Source organism: Malurus melanocephalus, unplaced genomic scaffold (assembly GCF_030028575.1).
Source record: "Malurus melanocephalus ecotype Western Australia unplaced genomic scaffold, MMel_1.1 scaffold_23, whole genome shotgun sequence".
Lineage (NCBI taxonomy): Eukaryota > Metazoa > Chordata > Aves > Passeriformes > Maluridae > Malurus > Malurus melanocephalus.
Window position 1 is genome coordinate 41,265 of NW_026623255.1, and position 21,278 is coordinate 62,542.

Here is a 21,278-nt window from a genome sequence, read left to right on the forward strand (position 1 = left end):
CCCGCGCGCCCGCCCCCGCCGGCGCCGGAAGCCGGAAGCGACGGGGCGGGGCCCGGTGGGAAGGGCGGGATCCGGGAGGGGAACGCGCCGCTGGTCCTGGAGTCGGGCCGAGCCGCCCCGGGAGCGCGGGTGGGGCTGCAGAGGAGGCGGAGAATCGCCCGGCTGCACCTGTGCTGGACTAGCTCATGGGCCCGCTCCCGACGCATCGCCGGGGTCGCTCAGCCSATAGGCCGCGCTTTTGAGGGTTTTGAGCGCTTAATCTCTCTATTTTCTCTTAACCGATTGTTCGGTTTCCTACTTTCCCAGGGAAGTGGTCAGTGTACCAAAACCTCACAGAGTTCAAGAAGCGTTTGGACAATACTSTCAAGCATGTGGTGTGGCTTAAGGGGTGTCTGTGCAGGGCTAGGAGTTGGACTCGATGGGTCCCTTCCAACTTAGAATATTCTATGATTTTTTATGTAGTAGGTCTTATCCACCCTAATAGAGCACGTCCAGAGGAGGCCACAAAGGAGGATCTCCCCTACAAAGACTGGCTGAGAAAGTTGGGTCTGTTCAGCCAGAGAAGGGAAGGTTGTGTGGAGATCTCGTGGAAATCTTCCACTGTCTGAAGGCACCTACTGGGAAGCCAGAAAGGCACTCTGCATCAGGAACGGTAGTGACTGGACAAGGAGGAATGGGTACAAACTAAAAKATGGGAAATTTAGATAAGGTATTAGGAAGAAAGTCTTTACTGTGAGGGTAGTGAGGCACTAGAATAGGTTGCCTGGGGGGATTGTGGATGCCCTGCTTGGCACTTTTCAAAGCTGGGTGGGATAAGGCCTTGAACAACCTGGTCCAGTGGGAGGTGTCCTTGCCCACGGCAGGCAGGGCAGATTGGGATTGGATAATACTTAAAGTCCCTTCCAGCCCTTCATATTCTGTAATTCTGTGATTTTATACCACAATCACAGGAGGACGAGGATGAGCTGTTGCCACCAGCGACACTTACATACTAAAGCATCATTCTGGATTGTTTTTTATAACTCAGTAGGTGCGAGTTCACAGTGAATTTCACCTCTGCATTTCAAAGAACATCTCCCACAATTCTTTCTGCAAATCCCCATTTCGATGTCCTACAGCTGTAGGAGTGCAGGGGAGGAGCACTCGTGGCAGGAAACATCAGAACTCCAAGGAAAATATGTATCCTAGTGTGCTACACATTAACAGTTGTCAAAGCTGGGTTGTTACGATGTACAACTGCAGCAAACACCCCAGAGCAGGTGTTTTGGCATGTTTGGAGGAGAGCTGATACGCTGTGGTTTTAGTGGGTGCACACGCTGCACGGTAGTGCCACTTTCTGGCCATGCTGCCTTGTGGCCACCAGATGTCATGCAGTGGCCACGACTGCCGACGGAGTCTTCAGGAATTCGGGAACTGACTGCAGTTATTATGGACTTTTGGTGGGGTTTACCCAAAGACTGGCGTTTAAATAAGTTTGTGTGTTGCTGATCCCAATATGACTTGCAGAATTCTAGTATTTTTTCAGTCATCTGAAGGGCTGGACAAATCTGAAAGGCTCATTTTCGTTTTTTCCAGTTTAAGTAAGATTGTTATCATGACCACTTTTTGGTAAAACATAATATTCCAAACATGAGCCCTAATAAATAAATTATCTCTTTTGTTAGTGCTCTATAAGCAAAAATTTAGGTTGTGGCACTTCTGTGATTTGGCCCATACACAAGGAAACTTTCATTGCCTTCTCTCTGAAGTTTTTTTGTGACACATTGATTAAAAAAGCAAGTAAACTGCTGTAAACCTGGAGTAAACTTAATGTTTGGTATGGTCTGCCCCAAAGCACATGGAAAAAGGCATAGAGCACAAGTGACATTCCAAGAGCTTTATACTCTGAAGGAATTAGTTCCCTTACACTCTTGAATATAGGCAACTACACTCACCTTGTGCATATTGTGCATGATGGTGGAAGGGCAGAAGTTCCTCCAGAAATATTGTCTGTGCACTCACAACAGTTTTAACTAGTGTGGGTGGTGTGGAAATGATTGTGTTGCAGACCTGGAATGGCAGGARACCTGCACAGAACTGACCTGGAATGGCAGGAGACCTGCACAGAACTGACCTGGAATGGCAGRAGACCTGCCAGAGGTATCCAACCTGCAAGTACTGCATGTTACTAAAGGCTTCTGTGTGTTTCTGCAAGGAACTCCCTAAATGCTGTTACAGGTCTGCTGAAACCAGTCTCATGAGGGTGAGTGGCGATGCCAGCACCACTGGAAAACCAAMCAAACAAACAAACAGGAAACAGACAAGCCTGAAGAGAAAAAAATAGCAAGATTTTTACAAAGGCTTTTCCTGGTTACAAGATTTGCAAACTTTCAGGAAGTTTTGCACATATGCACATCACTACAGGAAATCAGGGTGAACARCAGGTTTAGTCTTTGCCCRTTCCTCCTATGAAYTCCTCAGAATTTTCCTATAGGAAARCATGGCTCGTGGCTTTGGTAGGGTTTGACTAATCATTGTAGCTCCATCATTAAAGATARTGCCAGGTCATTTTTTCTCACAGGCAGGCAGGAGTGTGCAAGCACTGCCATTTTCAATAATACTGTTAGGATGTGACCCCTTGTTGATGTTGCCTGTGCTCACCTCCTGAGGTCTTACTTAACCTCCAGTGCTACAGTTCTTGAAGCACGACATTGGCCAACTGGACTGTGCAATCAGCATTCTGTTGATTACTAATGACGGCTATCAAACAGTTTAAACATTTACTTTTGCATTTTTCTCTCATGTATAGGATAAGGAACATAAGCACCTGACTCAAGCATATGGATTCCACTTCACAGGCTGAAACCTGAACTCTATTGAGCACCCAAATCTTTTGATGGATCCAGGTACCAGATGCCAGGTAGAGAATAAAACACAGTTAAATTATAAAGCGAGATAACTTGCTATTTAGATTAACTTCCTATTTAAACATCCTGCTGATGTAGTTACTAGACACAGATACAATAAGATACATTGTCCATGTGAGATTTTAAAGGCAGTAGTTCTATAGGCAGAAGAGGCTCTCCTACTGAGGCAAAGTTGGTTGTAGATAAATGAGATATAATAAATTAAACCTGAATGCCAGCTTCAYGTTATTATGACTACAAATAAAGAATCTTAACAAAACATTAAAAATAATTGCTAGGATATGTCAAAATAGCTACAATAAAAAGGGAATTATCTCTTTGAATACTGTTTTCCACCTTGCTATCTAGTGCTTTAAGTTGCACCCTCACTTGGCACAATGGACTGGTCTAAACTGGAAGGGAAAGAGCTCAACAAACGTATTTCCRATTCCAACAATCTTCAAGAAGTATTCCCTCATTTTAAACGTCATCAGACAACACACAGTGAGTCATTGCCTAATKGCGCCTGAATCAAAACACCTGTTATTGAGTACATATGGAATGTGAAGATGCTTGTAACAAACAAGATTATAATTAAAGATGCATTAATTCTAATAAAAATAAGAGAAATGGAACAGGTGGTTTACATATTTGTGGGCAATTATGTTTTTGTGTAATGGTAGTGCAGATGATGACTTGTAAGCAGAATCAGTGTATAATTTTCATTGGAAGGGRCCTCTGACATCTAGGCCGACAACCCTTCTCAAAGCAGGAGTAACTACAAAATTAGAACATGTTGGTAAAGACAAATCATGCCAGCGTTTGATTGCTGAAAAGTTACTTGAAATAAAATCTGAAATACTATTTCCCTCTGTATTTTGCTAGAACTGGTATAGCTAATATTCATTGCTTTGATCACATGGAATGAATTTAGTGGTGCTTTCACAGAATTGGTATTTTATGTCACCTACAYATACTACAAAGTGAGGATACTTTTTAAGTATATAATGTATACACTTATGTAAGTTATACATACAYRTATGTRTAACARGTAGCCTTGTCGGGTGGACAAAAGAGTCAATTTATTCAGTCCTGGCTCCTCTCTCTGTAAAACCCTGACTGCATTAAATCATTGCAAAACACCCAGATATGTGAAACTTAACCTGTTCCAGTGCTGTTTTATTAGCAACTGATCAGCAATCATTGTTGCTGTTTTCCCTTCACTTCCCTAACAGTTTTCAATAAAAAGCAAAATGCACTTTAATTTTCTAGCTATTGTCTGACTGTATAAACAAAATCAGATTGTAAGAATCATTAATGTACACCTTTKAACRTGCAACACAGAGTAAGAATCAAACRAAACTCATAAAGCTGCTATTTATRTCTAGCTAAATAATTCATTGTTGCCTACTCCCAGTGAAGATTTAATTTGATTAATTACATGAGAAGCTGATTCATTCATCTGAGRACTTCCTGCAATATTACAAAATGGCACTTTATGCTTTCCAGATACAATTTTAATTTATAAGTTTGTGGAAGCAACAAAATCACTCTGATCTGGATGTAATTCTTCCATTCTCTCCTCACCTACTAGTATTTGTCTTCTGTAACAGTGAATACATTTGGAAATATTCTAGACTGGTTTTAAACTCTTTGTTKTCTAAATAATTGATRTGTATTRACAAGGGTCYTAGTTTTCACTCACAGTTGTTAACTCTTTTTTACTTCGGTGAGTTCATGGAATCATARAATGATTTGCATTGGGAAAGGGACCTTGAAGGTCATCTAGTTCCAGCCCCCATTTCCTATTTTAGTTCTAAATTAATATTTTTAAGTCGTATTTCAGATTATCAAAAAAATCTTACATTGCTAAACCAAGTGACTGGATGTTAGGAAATCCTAGTTCTAATCTGCTGCTTTTTATTTACCTTGATCAAAATTTCTTGGTTTTGCTACTTTGCCATAGATTGGTGAAGACATCTTTGTCATAGTGAGGAGGAAGGGAAATACCATTTTTTAAAATTTCACATTATGYACATATGGAGATTTCTTATGAACATAAATCAGATCATAAGCCTTCTTTTTAAATATGTTGACAATGCCAGCAGCCAATTGTTCATTTAGCTAGATTTTTATTTTTACCCCTCCGTATATTAATTAAGTAGTAYTTATTCTGTCAAGTATTCTCACTTATTAAAGTGGAGTATCTGGCATTCAAAAGCTGGTAAGATGATGATTCCCGGGGCTTCTGGTTTTTCTATTGGGAATACTGACAGAAAGGGTAATGGCTTTGTGAGTAGTATCTCAGTCTGGGACAGGTTTGGCTCCATCTATGCTTGATACTTAAATTCAGCCATTTATGACCCAGGATAAGGACTAACTTAGTGCTGAATTACAGTACAGGCAGGAAGTAAAACTAAAGTAGAAGGAAGATAATACTATTATCCTGTGCTGTTTGACTATTGGAACAGGCTTTAGGCTGTTTACTTTTAGGCAAGAAGAGATTTCACCAATAACCTGCCTTGTTAATACCATTGAAATGTCAGCTGCTGAGACATGAGCTGTCCAGCCCTCAGTACAAGAAGACACTAAGCACCCGTGTGTCATTCGGCACTCCCAAACTGAAACCAGAATTAACTGCTGTTTGTTGACAAGTAATCTTTTATACCTTGGTAAGAAGATTCCTAGCTGTACAGCTCTTTATTAAAACCATTTCGGTAAGGGCTTGATTCCTTCTCTGTGTTACACTGCATAATTCTAAGCATCTGAGCTAGATTCATTACAATCGGGTTATTGGCTAAATTATGAAACCTGACTTACTTCAATAAAGTACCAAGTATCATACAGGATCATGGATAAACATTGTGCCAAGTGTGACACAGAGACAGCAGCCCAGATTCCCTGCTCATTCAAATCATCAAGGCTTCAGAAAAGTAATTTTCTATTCTCAGTAAACATATGTGTCTTATTACATCTGATGTAGACCACAGTTTTTTTCTTAGATTTCTGGGAAGAAATAGTACAAATGGAAGAAACATTTATTACAAATAGATTTGTAATAAAACACAGGATTTCTCTATTTTTAGGTTGGTTTTTTTTTGTATGACTGGATGATCTTCAGCAGTTTTACCCAGGGAAAGAATTTTTCTCAGTGATTCCAAATTCACTTTGGTAATTTCGTAGCACTAAAATGTCCATAACTCCAGTTCTGAAGCTCTGATATATTTTTGTTTCTCCACTAATAAAGCGTGTTATGGAGATTTAAATTTACAAAGACTTTTTAGTGAATTTAAAATCAATATTGGATGTGAATTTTTCTGGTTTTCTGTCCCTCTTGATTTTATTTGTATGACATTTGTTTCATGAGTTAGCTGTTAAATCACTGATTTCGCAGAGAAAAAAAGTAAGAATATGATGCATGTAAAATAGGAGAATGGATGTTCGAATTGATGATGAAAAAAAGCAAAAATGCTAAAGTCTATTTTATTCCATAAAAAGTATAATTACCAGTGGCCTCATCAGTGCTGAGGGAGGGGAGGGTTGCTGGAAATCACTTACTTTGATTCTAATGTGCCGCGTGCTTGATTTTCACTGCTTACACAGGAGTTGGCATTTGCCTCTTTTGACCTCCATGATTCTTCCATCCTCTTGTTTGGTGAGATGCCTGTAAATAACAGCTCAGCCCTYCAGCATATCAATCACTGCACCCCACCCAGTTTGTATCACCCAAAAACCCAACAAGTGTGTGTTCTAGCTCGTTGTCCAGGTCAGTGATAAATGTGTTATGTGGCAGTTAGACCTTTGTGATGGGTTGACTGTGGCTGGATGCCAGGTTCCCACCAAAGCCACTCTATCACTCCCCTCCTYGTGTGGACAGGGGAGAGAGAATGCAATGAAAGGCTCATGGGTCAAGGTAAGGACGGGAAGAGATCACTCATTAGTTACCATTAAATTCTCCTATGTGAGTCCCTTCCATGGCTTGCAGTCCTTCAGGAATAGGTTGCTCCAGTATGACTGCTATAGGGTCACAGGTTCTACCAGCAATCCTCCTTCTGTGTGGGCTCCTCCCCACGGGACCACAGGTCCTGTCAGAAACCTGCTACAGTGTGGGCTTACYCCAGGGTCACAGTCTCCTTTGGGAATCCAGCTGCTCTGGCATAGGGTGCTCCACAGGCTGCCACAAGGACATCCGTTCTACTATGGACCTCCATGGGCTCCAGGCAGATGCATCCTGCTTCACCATGTTCCACACCAGGCTCCTGCAGGGCTGCAGGCACCTGCTCTGGCACCTGGAGCACCTCCTCCCCTCCTTCTCCACTGGCCTTGGTGTCTGCAGGGCCACTGCTCTCACATATTCTCACTCATSTCTTCAGCTACAGTTGCACAGGTCTCATTCCCCCTTAAATCTGTTACCCCAGAGGTGTTACTGCCATCACTGATGGACTTGGTCTTGGCCAGTGGTGGGTCCATCTTATAGCCAGCTGATGTTGGCTCTGCAGGACATGRGGGACGTTTACAGAAGCTTCCCATAAAAGAACCCTGTAGCCTGCTCCCATTGCCAAAACCTTGCCATGCAAACCCCATACACATTGAATTATTAACCACTACCCTCTGATCCCAGCAGTCTAGCCAGTTTTCACCACCCTTGCAGTCTACTCATCCAGTCCACATCTCCTCAGTTAAGCTACCAGTACACTACAAAAGACTGTGTTGAAAGTCTTGCTTCAGATAAGTTACATCTGTTACTCTCATTTCATCCACAGCACCAGCCATTTCATCATAGAAGGCAGTCAGGYTGGTCAAGGATGATTTGACTTTGATAAATCTCTGCTGGTTGATTCCAGTCTGTCCTTCATGTGTGTGAAATGTGGAGGACTTGTGCTCTCATTTTCTCAGGAGCTGACTGTGCTGTAGATATTTCTTCTTGATTTTTTTGAATTATTGATGTGATACTTGTCTTTTACCTGCAACTGGGAAGTTCCCCCAGTTGCCACAGCCTTTCAAAGATGACAAAAGAGTAGCTTCACAAACACATCAGCCGTCTCAACTTCTATGGATGCATCTTTTCTGGTCCTATGTCCAGAAATACTTAAATTCTTCCTAACTTCTGTAGGATGGGTAGTGTCTCAGTCCCAACAATTTGCTACTAGGCTCAGAGATCTGACCTTGGCAGTAAAAAACAAGGYAAAGAAGACATCAAGAAGTCCAGTCTTTTCCTGTGTAATTTGTCACTACATGCTTTCCATCTTGCCTGTACTATTTAGCAGTGAGCTTACATTTTTCTTCACCTTTSTTTCAAGTCAGCTTATCTATAGAACCTTTTCTTGTTCTCTATGTTCCTTGATGTTTTTGATCCCAGCTATGTGGCTTTCCTAATTCAACTCTCCCATGCCTGGTTGATGCTATCAAATTTCCTGGTAGCCTTCTTTCTGTGTCTGAGCTCAGCTAGAACTTCCCTCTTCAGTCAATCTGGCTTCTTGCCTAACTGCCTGTGGATTTACAATGGGCCATTCTAGTGCTTCAAGGAGGTTTGATTTGAAGACCAACTCTTCCAACTCTTTTTTTTTTTTTTCAGGTTTTTTTTTTTTTTTTTTTTCTAGTGCTTCAAGGAGGTTTGATTTGAAGACCAACTCTTCCAACTCTTTTTTTTTTTTTTCAGTTTTTTTTTTTTTTTTTTTTTTTTTTTTTTTTTTTTTTTTTTTTTTTGGCTCCTCAGTGATTCCTGCTGACCTATTCCCACACCAAGCTGAAGTCCACTCCCCTGAAGTTCAGGTCTTTGCTATGTACCTTCTTTGCTTCCCTTAGCATCTTAAATTCAACTTGTTTTCCCACTTCTTTTTAGGTTTTGATCTGCATACTTTGATGAACCTGCTTAGAAACCTTTCTCCAATAGCAAGGCTATTGGGAAAGATGCTGTTGCCTTTCTTAGGCTGGTGCCATGATTTCCCACCAGTCCTGGCTCCCAGAAGATGATTCCATGGACAAAGAAGCCAAAGGTTCTCCCTGTGGCATCAGCTACACTGGCTTTGATCTGTGTAATACATCCTCTCCTATTGAGCCCATGTCCTTAACTGGTAGGGTCGAAGAGGAACACCACCCTGRCCCTCCATCACAGCTCAGGGCACAGCAGTCATCTTTGATCTGTTCAAGTTCTTTTTCGGCAGCAATGCTTGTGTCCAGATGGGTGAGGAGAAGTACATGGTAACAGTGAAAAGGCAGTAATAGATAGCAATAATCCAAAGAYSCTGTTGGTCCTCCTGGGTGTCCCAYACCAGAGCCCAGGACAAGCAATGAACTTTGTGATAGCAGGTCTGACCTGCAGGTGAATGTTCTGACCCCTAGAGAAGGAAGCCTTTTAAATAAGAATAATCTTATTAGAGAAGTTTAAGGAAGTCCATTCCTTGTTTCATCTYATATTGATTATTCTTACTCTTTCTGTTTGTCTTTTGTTTCCTGAACCCATAATAGCATAGTTTCYTTGATAACTTATTGGGAAGGGCATGTTTATAAAGACTTAGCTYAGCTTACTCATTCTCCTTGATCTATTTTTTTGTGGAACAGCTGATYGATAACTCCCTAATTATTGTTTAGTAATGGTAGAAATTCGCTGAGCCACATTCTCATAGTCATTCTCTGTTTTAAATATTACATCCTTATTCCCTGTAATCGCAACTGATTATCCTGGGAAAAGCAAATGCTGATGAACAGCTCTACCACTTCGTGTTACTGCTCCCCGGGACTCACAGTAACTTGTTTGTTTCATTAGGCCATTTCAACACCTCCTCTTTGGATAACTTTTCTTGGGACAGTGCAAGGTTTAGATTCATCTGGAAAGAGGAGAGTGCTGATGGCTGCACAGAAGCAGGTAGTTTTCACAGGATCTGTATTACAGACCCTGTGTAATATACGGGAGGAAGAAGTGACTGGTAAACATAACTATGAACGGACAGTTTCAATTTCCTTGTAATGCTATTGTATTATCTGCAGATACAKAAGAACAGTTATGCTTTTAATTACATCTGGTCAGCTTAATATTTAATTGCAGATTCTTTAGCACCYGACTAGGTTACAGAAGAATGAATAGCTGTTGGATTTGTCACAGGATGCTCATATCCCATAGCAATTTATTCAGTGTGCTTACATTTCATTCTTTAGCACATTGTCTTTAGACTAAATTGCTGAAGATGGACTACCTTTCTTCATGCTTGTCCATTTCCCAGCACATCTGTTAGTCAGTATGAAYAATAATACATAACCTGTAATTATGTATTTAATTTTCAGGGCTACTGATTTAGTAATATACCTAGAATCTCTCTGAAATATTTAATTTCAAATTTCCTGGTAGTTTCTGCCTTCCTTCTTAAAAACTGAAAGAGAAAAATCCTATCCTAACTTAAGCCATGCTGGCTGATAGATCTACATGAGAATATGATGAAAATATAATAGAATGTCATTGCTGATTTAGTCAAACAAATTAAAAGTTATTCTTAAGGGTGACAAATTAATTTCAACCTAGATAATAATCAAAAATTTTGATCAGAGAAGAACACGACCTATAGCWTTGGTTTTGGGCAAGCATTAAAGTATTATGCACACTGACCAGTGCAAAGCTGGAAAGCAGSAGAAACAAAGCCATAAAATAATAGCCTGGAAATATATACATTACAGCCAAGCCACCTGTTTCTACTCAGGAAAACATAAGCACATGCTGATATTAAGCACATCAACCATTTGTCAGTATTATATTCCTAAAGCCTCATTATTATGTTAATTTGTGGTGTATTTCTAATTGAATTGATTTATGGTCTTAGTAGCATACCTTTAATTGGGACTACAGGAGAACAGAGTGCTAGAATTCACATTCTTTTTTTCTTTTAATCAAACRCCAGAGGAGGCTGGAGCCCCTGATGCCCAGGGTAGCATGATGCTGCCAATCAGTGGCATCCTGATCCCATAAGAAGTAGCATATCCCACCTTCCTCCTCCTTTCTCTCCAAGATGGGAAAGAAAAAAAAGAAGCCACAACGTAGAATGTTCTTTCCTCTGAGGAGCATTCAAAGCATTTGTTTCAGACTAGTTATAGAGTCTGTTTTCTAATAGCTATTTTATCTTCCCTTCTYACAGTTTCAAGGAGGAAGGAAACTTCTGGAAAAACCATGGATACCAAATAAATGCCTTATTGAAGCAATGTTGACATAGCACACATACAGTATTTCACAGATGTTAGTGCTCAGCTTGAGCCCAGGCTCAGAACCTTTATATTAACTCTATGCAAACTGGTAAGTCCAAAGACTGAAAGCTTTGRAGAAACTGTAAGTTGAAAAATACACAATGGAAACATTTCTCTTTTATGGGTGGGCGGAAGAACAAAATACTTGGATACTCAGAGCAAAAATGAAGTGAGGTGTAGGTATTGTCTTGACTTTGTACTGACACTGCACTTCAATGRAAGTTAGTTATAATTAAACAAAAACTAACATTGGATTGTCATTAACAGAATGAGAAAAGCACTTGGCAGGTAACACAGAAGGAAACCCCCAGAAAGAAATGTTTTCTGTGAGAATTTTTTTCCTGGCAAACTGATTGGAGAAGGAATGAAAATTACTGCCATGGATGTATTAGCAAGCATAAGAGGGATATTCAACAGAGAACTCCTGAACATTTCATAACTGAAATCTATTTGGCTATCTGCCTGGACTTATGGGCTGAACCTYATTGGCATTGAAACCAAACAGGGCACTCTCACTGTTAGCATCACGATGAAAATACATATCAGTATATTAACTGATAAAGAAGTAGTTCACTCATACATTAAAAAAACCTGCACTGGCTCTGGTTAATGCTATGAAATCTCATGTTAAAGTGAAAGACCACATGCTAAACCTTGGCCTCATTGTAGGACACTTCTAATGKGTGAGCACTGAAGTTATACAACCCCATGGATTATGTACATGACTTTGTTTGCTTCCCTTGAGCTGTAGGATTGTAATGCAAAAGACTCTAAAGGCCCAAAGATAGGTTGTAGGGCTTTTCTTTGAGTAGCTGACAGGAGGTGTTGGGGTAGCAGGGAGCTCTGTGTGACACTTCATCTATGCAAATATATAGGCAATGCAAGGGGTCAGGTAAATTTTTGGCATTCTACAGCAAAAATAAAAATAAGAAACCATGCTAATATTTAATTAATTAATTGAATATGCTAATTTCCCATTGAAAATTCTGCCTGCATCTACCTGCTGTGGAATACTGAGTTTACAGAATAAAAATCTTAGAATATCAATGGCAGAAATCTTAATGAATAACTGGATTATAAAAAAAGCTATCCAGAAAATGAAAGTGAAATCTTGACCCTGATAARTCACATGCATTTTTTACTTACCTGATCAATAACTAGCACTAAGAGATGGGCATTGCATGCTTTCAAGTGMGGTACTAGCTCACAGATGAAGCTAAATTCCAAAGATCCCAAATTGAACCGTGATGGGAACCAGACAACTTAAAAGAAGACCAAAAGCATCCGACACACAAATCTAAATTGCTGCCTGAAGTAATCACACAGTGTGTACAAGAACAAACTCACAGCATGAGGTTATGCAAATTCACCCCCACTCCAGAATGTCCTCAGAGCCTGAGGTGCATCCATCTRCTCGAGCTCCAGTGCCTGTGCGCTCCCCTGTGTGTCCCCCCAGGCAATCCAGCCATGCGGCCACCAGACAGACCAGAGTAAGTCATGGCAACTGGCACGCCAATAATCATTGCCCTTTGAGCCTGAGTGATGTTTTGCCCCACCTACCAGGTACAATAAGGCAATCCCAGATAYGCTTGACTTACAAATTTACTTCTTGGTTGAAGCCTCGCATCACTGTCTCTTGCTTCCAGATTCCTTAATCCTATTCTCATTCAAGCTACTGCCATTTTTCCAAAGTCCTTCCCTGTGACATGAATTGCTTACCTTTAAGGGTTTGCCCTGATATTTGTTTTAAAGGTCTCTTWGCTTCCCTGGCTTTCTACATATTGYTCTAGCTGCAATTCTGGCTGGCATGTTCCTGAACCAATTTACTTCCTATCCTTCGCTTTTCCTGGTTGCAATATTTAGTTGCATTTTCCAAGCTGTCTTGAACCCACAGGGGTGATCACCCACATCTCACCATGTCTACTRGTTTACTGAGGACATTCATTTATGCCCTTTTTTTTTTTTTCAAAGCATGGAGCAGGACTCCTCTTTTTAGGTCTGGCCAGGGAACCTCTAGTGTTTTGTTGAGCCATAAAAAATGCTTTAGTGGTGATATGACTGTGAGATACAATATATCCTTGTAGGTAGGATGTTCCTGAATTAAAGCTACCATTTCCAGCACTGTTTCTACATCACACCTTGAACTCCTGGAAAAAAATTGAAAGCCAGCACGACATTTTGTACGGAGCCTGCTATTACTGCGTTAGTTAAACAGGACCCAAATATGCAACCACAGGGAGTCCCAGCAGAGATTCAGGCCAAGCAATACCTAGTTTTTAGCTCCTTGTCAGACTTAGGCAAGAAGCAGGCACCCAACACTCAATCCTGTGAAGACTGGAGCAGCTCTGAGCATGTGGGGAAGAGAATCCCTAAGTACCTGGGGCACTTTCAAGACAAACAGGGAGGCAACCCTGGAATTTAAGTGCCTGCAGGGTTAGGTGTCAAATGAATGTGGGATTTCAGGACCATAGTTTGGGACTTACGTGTTTTATGTGGGACACAAGGTAGGATTTTGGCGCCTGTGTACCTTATTGTTCTTTTACCACCAACTCCAAAGTACAGGAATCCAAAGCACTCTTCATATATTCTGACAATGAATTAACTGAATCTCAAATGTTTGCATGCATGTACCATTTCTGAAAGAAATTCCACACCACTGTTTTATTGGAAAAGAAGATAAAATATTTGATGACAAAGTTGAWGATAATCCATTCCTATTTTTCCATAATTTGTGTATGGGCTTTAGATTGCAGGTTTGTTTGTTTGTTTCAGAGCTATTGTGCCATACATTGGAAGAGTTTTATATTAGAACAGTGATTTTGAAACAATAAAGAARTAGAATAAATATTTGAATAAATAGTGTTATCTCACCTTCTGTGTTAKTTCATTTCTGTAACAACTTCAAAGACTTCAAGCCTGTATTTATTGGATTATCTTTGTAACTCCAATATTAGCATGTTTCAGGTTTTGGGGTTTGTTGATTTGTTTTTTTTAAAAAGCTCACATACATTTTGCAGTCCAGCTAGATGGATATTGAGTATGGTAAAGACTAATCTAGATACTCAATCATCTTCTTTTTCACCAGGCTGGAATGATACCAAACAGGAGAAGGATAATTTGTTGCATAATACCTTTCTAAGGTATGAAGTACTACAAACTATTGCAAAATTGTGTTGGTTCAGATAAAGCTAGACTGACTTGTTCTGTTGCATGTGCCTGGATTAAACTGACATAAACTGGCTGCTGACATAAACATGACCATCACTTAWAGTTCCCTAAATGACTGGCTAATTCTTATGAATGTCTGTCCTAACTAATGGTCTTAAAAATGTCTTTCCTGAATTAAGAGGTCCAAACCTTCTACATAACACAGGTGTCACTAAAAGTACTGGGCCTCCACAGATCTGTTTGGATCAAACATGTTCTGACACTGTATTTAACAGCCAGATTTTAAATTTACCCAAAGTTTGAAAAACACTAACAACCAAACCCCTTCACTTATTTTTGTGTATCAGGACATTTTAGAATATGTTAGCACTSAAGCACAATTGCCGGATACCTCAAGACTTAGGTGGAGTGTGTATTTCTTACATATGTCTCTCTGGAGAGATGTAACTCCACATTTTCTAGGTACTSTATGGTGCTAACGCTAATCCAGACCCTGCCAAGATAATCTAAGAGGATTTGAAAAAAGGTATGCATTGCACTTCTCCCTTTTCTCTCTTCTGTCACTTAAACCATGTTTTCAGGCTAAACACATCTATTTTTCTTGGTGTGGAATGAAGTACCAGAGGTCTGCTGAACATGCCCTCATCTGCCTTTTCTGCCATGGGCTCAGGGTACCGAATGGGTACAGTGGCAGGGAGAAGATACACCACAGCTGCAGTGACCCAGACTCCTTTCTCACCAGTGCTRCTTAGGTGAAGTGGTTCACCAACACCAATTAATTCATCTTTGGTCTGGCACAACAGAATCCCAATTATAACTGAGACCTAAATGGAAATGCAGCACACAGACTCAGGAATATAGTTATCCGGCTTCTTCAGTGCTGAATGCCAGAAAATGGTTCTGAATGCCAGTTGTGGTTCTCTAGTCAAGGAAATAGAAAGGAATAATTTTAGGCTAAAATAAGAGGGGATATATAGCTATTTGAATCTTTACAGTGTCTACTCAGTGTCCAAAAATTCTATCCAGWTACTGCTTTGTTCCTAGTCATCCATCAAGAATGGCTACCTGCCATCAGGTCTCCTGTCTCTGTCCTCAGAAATACTTCAAATCCAAATGGATAATGTCCTGGATAGCCTGCTCTTGCTGACTCTGCTCGAGTAGAGGGCTGCACTAGACAAACTTCAGAGGTCCCTTCCCACCTCAAGTGTTTTGTGATTCTAAGGTTTTCATGCTTATATAAATTGCTTTATTGAAATGGATTTTTTTTTTCCAAATCCCTTATGTAGCTCCTGAGGGTACAACTCTCTTTCCTTCCAGTTCTGCCCAATTTTGGCATGACACATATTTAATTTGAGGAAAAAAATCACTTCCTTTTTAGTTGTTCTGTTTAGTTAATCACTAGCCAAATAAACTGCAACTCAGAAAAGAACCCAATCTGCCCCCACAACAGGTACATATTGCTTGGAGTAAAACAGTAGCATAGGTAAGACTTAGTTGCTTGGCCAGCTCCTCTGTATTTTGTGTTCCTCTGCCTTACTCACATCCTTGTCCTCCTGCCATAAAAAACAGCACTAATTTATATACATCAATTTACATGGTGTTTGTCAATTATTGGCTGATTATGACCATTGCACAGCTATGAATTTGAAGTTTTTCCAGAATACAGACTTCCAATATTTTTATTATGTCATCTTAGTATTTTTAGCAGGCAATCATATCATCCATGTCCCATCAGTAGCAAGCAAAAATCAGAACCACAAGTATCCTAAAATYTCCTTGCATCAGACAAATGCGTGCTTGTGAGACGCAATTTAGTAGCGATGGAATCCGTCAGCATTCAACAGTATTTCCTAAGAAAAGCTGGACCTCAGGATAATTTAAGAGAAGTTTCCTAAAAGCACCGATGAACACATGGAATCGCAGGTCCTAGTAGGAGCTAGTCACGATAAAACTTGACACGATCCTCCCCACTGCAAGGGTGGCAGCCTGAGCCTTCCCGCGGGAGCTGCTCTGCCTCCCTACGGAGTCCCTTCCTCGTCCTCCTCAGCGGGATAACGAGCCAGCAGGGCGGTCAGAGCCAATTTATTTCCAGGGACAGGGATAAGCAGGTAATTAATTAATGTGGCGGGCACCGGGACAAAAAGCAGCGCTTCAAGGTTTGGGATGTGCTGGCTCCTGAGGACCCCCCTCGGCTGTACAGYTGACTCTCTCTATTCACGTTTGTCACCTTACATTAGGAGGGGCTGGGGGGGCCGCGGGGGGATGCGGAGCCCCCGGCGCGGTGCGGGCGGACGCGCAGCCTTTCCCCGCGCCTTGCACAAGTGTCCGGGGCGCGGGGCAGAAAACAACAAGATAATGGCCCCTAATGCGCACCCTGGCACGGATCACACGTGGGCCGCTCCCTTCCTGTGCGACCGGCGGGGAGCCCGCCTGCCGCGGCGCGGCGCGGCTCTCTCCGCGGGGAGGGACCGACGCGTCCGGCGGTGGGCAGGGAGGGAGGGAGGAATCGCCTTATTAAACGCATACAYCGGGGCGGGCGGCTGCCACCGCCGCCCCGTCCATGCCCGGGGAGAGCCCGAGAGCGCCGCACTCCCCCCACTGCCGCTGCCGCTCCCGCTCCGGCTGCCGGCGGGAGATCCCCGCGGAGCCCGGCATGGCGCGGCGCGGCCGCTTCCAGCGCCTCTTCGGCCGCAGCGAGTCGGAAGACTCGGAGCCCGAGGGGGCGGCCGCCGCCCCCCGCCGCCGCCCCTCCGCCGCCGCCGCGCCCAAGCGGCGCCCCGCGTTCCCCCACTGGCGCCCGAAGAAGAAGGAGCAGCATCCCCGGGCGAGCGGCGGTGCCGCGCCCGCCTGCGCCTCGCCACCCRCCGCGACCCTCGAGTCCCCGGCCCCGCGGTAAGCGCGACACCCGAGCGGGCGGCGGGGGGACCCGGCGGGCCGGGCACGGCTGGAGTCAGGGGTTTTTCTCCCGAGGAGGGAAGCGCGTGTCCCGCAGCCGCCGTCCCGTCCCGCGTTCGCCCCAGCCTGCTGGCGGAGCGGCGCCCCAGCCGTGTTGACAAACAGCAGCGCCCGTGTGAATAAGTAACAGCCCGCAGCAGGGAGAGGCTTCCTGACCCAAACCAGCSTCCTAAGGGCGCCTGGCTTGTGTGAATGGTTTTTACTCTTCTGCAGCAGTGGGCTTGTTCTGTGCTCGCTTTTTCGGGACATAGTAGAGGAGGAGGATGAAAGAGAAGGGCTTGACAGCACTCTGCTACAGTGCTCCCCATTGCTCTTGCTCCCCAGTGTGGTTGCAAGTCTCCCGTGAGTAATGACTGTCTGGTGCATGCTGGCTTTTTGGGGACACAAGCATTCCCCGGGGGCTGTTTRCAGCCTGTGGCCGCAGCATGGGGAACCTCAGTGAGGCTGTGGGGYTGCCGAGCAGTAAAGCCTCTGACGTGAAGGTAATTCGCAGCAGCATATAGTGAATTTCAGGCTCCTTGAGGAATGGGCTTGGTTCAAATCTGAACATCTCGAGCCAGGCAGTGAGAAGATGTCTGTGCCGCCTGCGTTTAAAAAAAAAAAAAAAAAAAAAAAAAAGGCATATGTTATTTGCAGTACTGCATTTTAGTAATTGTTTGCAATGACCTTTTGGAATCTCAGAGAGAAAATTTGTTTGCTTGACTTTCTCCNAAAAAAAAAAAAAAAAAAAAAAAAAAAAAGTTGTAACCTATTGATTTCTCAGGTGTTTGGTTCAAATTGAGAAATCTGTACATTTCAGAAGATGTTCTGTATGAAAATGTTAGTACTTGCCGAAAAACACACATCAGGTAAAAGTTAGAAGTTGGCTAAACTATAGTCTAATGATGTTTGGTATTGAAATGTTTTGCTGAAAACTTTAAACACGAACCTTCAATGCACTGCTGAAGAGCCCTRTGCCTCTTGGTGATCCTCTCATGCATACTGACCGGCAGGTAATGGGTCCTCGGTGTGGTCATCTCTTCCTTGGGCTGAACGTGCTTCCCCAGCCACTCCTCAGGGCAAGATCTGCAGCCCTTCAGCATCTTGAGGCCCTGTGCTCAATCTGTCCTTGTTTAATAACATGTTTTGCATTGAGGGGCGCAAAACTGAACAGAATATCTAGATCTGGGCAAATGAATGGTGGCATAAGAGAAGTGGCATAAGTCTTTAATCTAAATGTGGTTTCCTTTTTCTTCAGATACAAGGATGTTTTTACTGCATAAATTTGTTTTCAAGTTCTGTGTCTAAATTACAAGAGAAGTCTAATAATTGCAAGTCTTCTGAAAGGATAGGGCTGTAACTCCTGTTACAAAATACTGGGGGATTTCGGTTTTGGTCAGGGAACCAATCCTTCTGCTATTGGTAACATGTCGGGTTTGTGATTCAACTCATGGAAATACTCGTGTAGGTCACTGTCTTTAATTGCAGTTGGTCATCTTCAGAGAGCACAAACTTCTCTTGTTTCTGTAGCTTTCTACCACCCTTGTTTAAAAAAATTATATGAACTAAGCTTTTAGTATACCGCCAAAACCACTCATTTTTTTCCGATATGTTGAAGATTATAGTAGCACTACTCAAAAAGCATGGTTTGAAGTATTTTATTGTTTTTATATGACTGATAGGTTGTAATGCTTGGTCTCAAGAATTCTGTATTGGCCAGATAAAGCATCCTGTTAACAAGAATGATTTTGAAGATTTAAGATGCTTAATTAGTGACTGTGGTTTCAGCTATGAAAGAGACATGGTTTGGCACATGGCAAGCATGACAGCTGGCAGTTTGAAGACACCTATTCATTCGATACTCTAGTTTAAAAGTTATCATCAGCTGTTTTGCAGATGTTTTTCAGGTAGCCGATACTTTCCCTTACTGGAATAACAGTATCCAGTATGGCATAAAAATATCTTGGCAAAAAAAAATCTTTCAATAAAAACTAAACACGCAGCCCAACTCCTTTAAACTTGAAGCTAAAAGTGCGCATTCTCCTGCCTCTATGAAAGTTGTGTTGTACTGCCTGCATTCTTGAGTGTCTGGGCTTAAATCAGGGCAGCCAGATAAAATCCTCTGGGTTACCTTTTCTGTCAAAAGCTTGTGCGATCTCTTTCCCTTAGATAATAGCGATAAATTTGAGCCTCTAAACAGAAGAAGGTGCAGTGAATAAAAGGGARAAATAATTATGGTTGTCACCATGTCGTAGATAACTGCATTCATATTATGAAACCAATTTTAACTTGGTCCTTTGGAGGTCGTGTCCTTGCAGAGCTGTCATGGTTTGGACATTGGATGATCTCCACCCAAYGGCAACTTTAAAAATGAAGAGGATGACTTGGGGCTGAACTTTGTAGCAGGAAGTTGACTGCAGGAGGACAAAGAAAACTGTATATCTTTGGGGTGTGTTTGTTTAGCAGTGTTTCTCATGATGTATGCTATGCTGTGAATCTGGAGCTTTTTGTATTTGATGGTCAAGACCAGACAAGTTACTTGGTCCAGTTATGAGTTGGCTACCATATAAATGACAGTAGCTAGATTTTTGCCCCAAATGTGTAATCACCATGAAAAAAGAGGATATTTTTTGCTGGTTATTACTTCCCCAGTTTCAAGAAATGCAGATATTTGCTATGTAACRTGTTAGAAATGCTACCACCAGCAACACTGCTTGTTTTTATTTATTACTTTCCTCTGCCCTGACGAAATAACCTCAGCTCACCTTCATCAACATATTAAATATGTGAAGGCAAAGAAACCTGTGTGATTGTTATTCTACAGTGATTTGACAAGGAAACAATAATTAATAAGGGTTCAGTAATACATAAAAGTAAGGAAAGGGAAACAGCATCAGGCTGCATCCAAGGAAAATTAGACTATGGAATTTTGCCTTATCTTGGGGAGGAACATGCACATCCATAAGATTTGAAGAATGTGAATGTTGGACGTGAAGAAACGTTATGTTTTGAGTGGAGAAAGTGTCAGTGAGACCAAGATCTGATATCTCTTCCCTGTTTCTATGTTCTCTGAGTTACTTTTTTGTGCTGTCTGTTTAAGAGGTGAATGAGGTCTGCTCTGCAGCCCATGTGTAATAACATCACATTTTGGAAAAAGGATAAAGAACAAATGCTTCATCCTGTGAAAAAACGTGTATAACAACACAGACCATTAGTAGATCAATTGATTGACAAGAATAAAAGGTAGAAAACTGTTTACAGTCAGCTGTTTTGTGTAGTAAAATATGAGCCCTCAATTCAATATCCTTTATATCTGTAACTTCACATTTGTGCATTGTCTGGTTGGGAAAAACAAAAAGGAAACATCAACCTGTGTTCTTTTGTAAGACTGAATATGGATTTCTGCAAGTGTTCCCAGTTGCACTTACTTAATGGGAGATGGAAACGAAAAAGGGTGATTTGGTTTGATGTATAATTCTTGGTAATCTGTAATATAAGCATATCATATTAGGAATAAAGATTTAGTATTTTAATTTTTTATAGGGGAAAGAAGGTCTCTTAAGCTATCATGATCAAAGAATTAAGAGCAGAACTTTCTTTTCTAAATTTTTTTTCTGTGCTGTGACCTAATCAGGAAATTGATCCTTGGTAAAAATACATGTCTTTAGAAAGATACTAAGAGGGCTGACATGCTAAACCACTCACTTCCTTTTTTTGCATTCTTAAGTAAAAAAAACCACGCCCTATGCAAATGTAAAACATCTATGCCATGAAAGTAGTAGTCTGTCTTTCCTATATGAGTTTAACCTCAGCTGCTGCTTCTGTGTTGCTGATTTTGTAGATTTGGTGGCTATGTAAACACCAATGTGAGCAACATTCTCTTTCTCATTTTGTTCATTTCAAAATCAAATGGCAKTTAAAAGAATCTGAACCAGTGAGAGTGCTGGTGCCTTCCTAGTCAGCCTGCAAGAGAAGAGTGGCTCCTCCCGACTGCTGTGGTGCACAAAAATTGCTGACTTTTTTAGTTCACGTCTTTCCCCTTAAATTAGAAAAACATATCCT

General features: G+C 41.7%; 1 protein-coding gene across 1 annotated transcript in view; it reads left to right on the forward strand.

The window, feature by feature from the left end:
* Positions 1–17,021: 17,021 nt before the first annotated feature.
* CRYBG1 (crystallin beta-gamma domain containing 1) overlaps positions 17,022–21,278 on the forward strand; it is a 96,369-nt gene continuing 92,112 nt past the window's right edge. The window contains exon 1 of the mRNA XM_057390126.1: positions 17,022–17,174. The gene's annotated coding sequence lies outside the window, so the exon portion shown is untranslated. The remainder of the gene's footprint in view (positions 17,175–21,278) is intronic.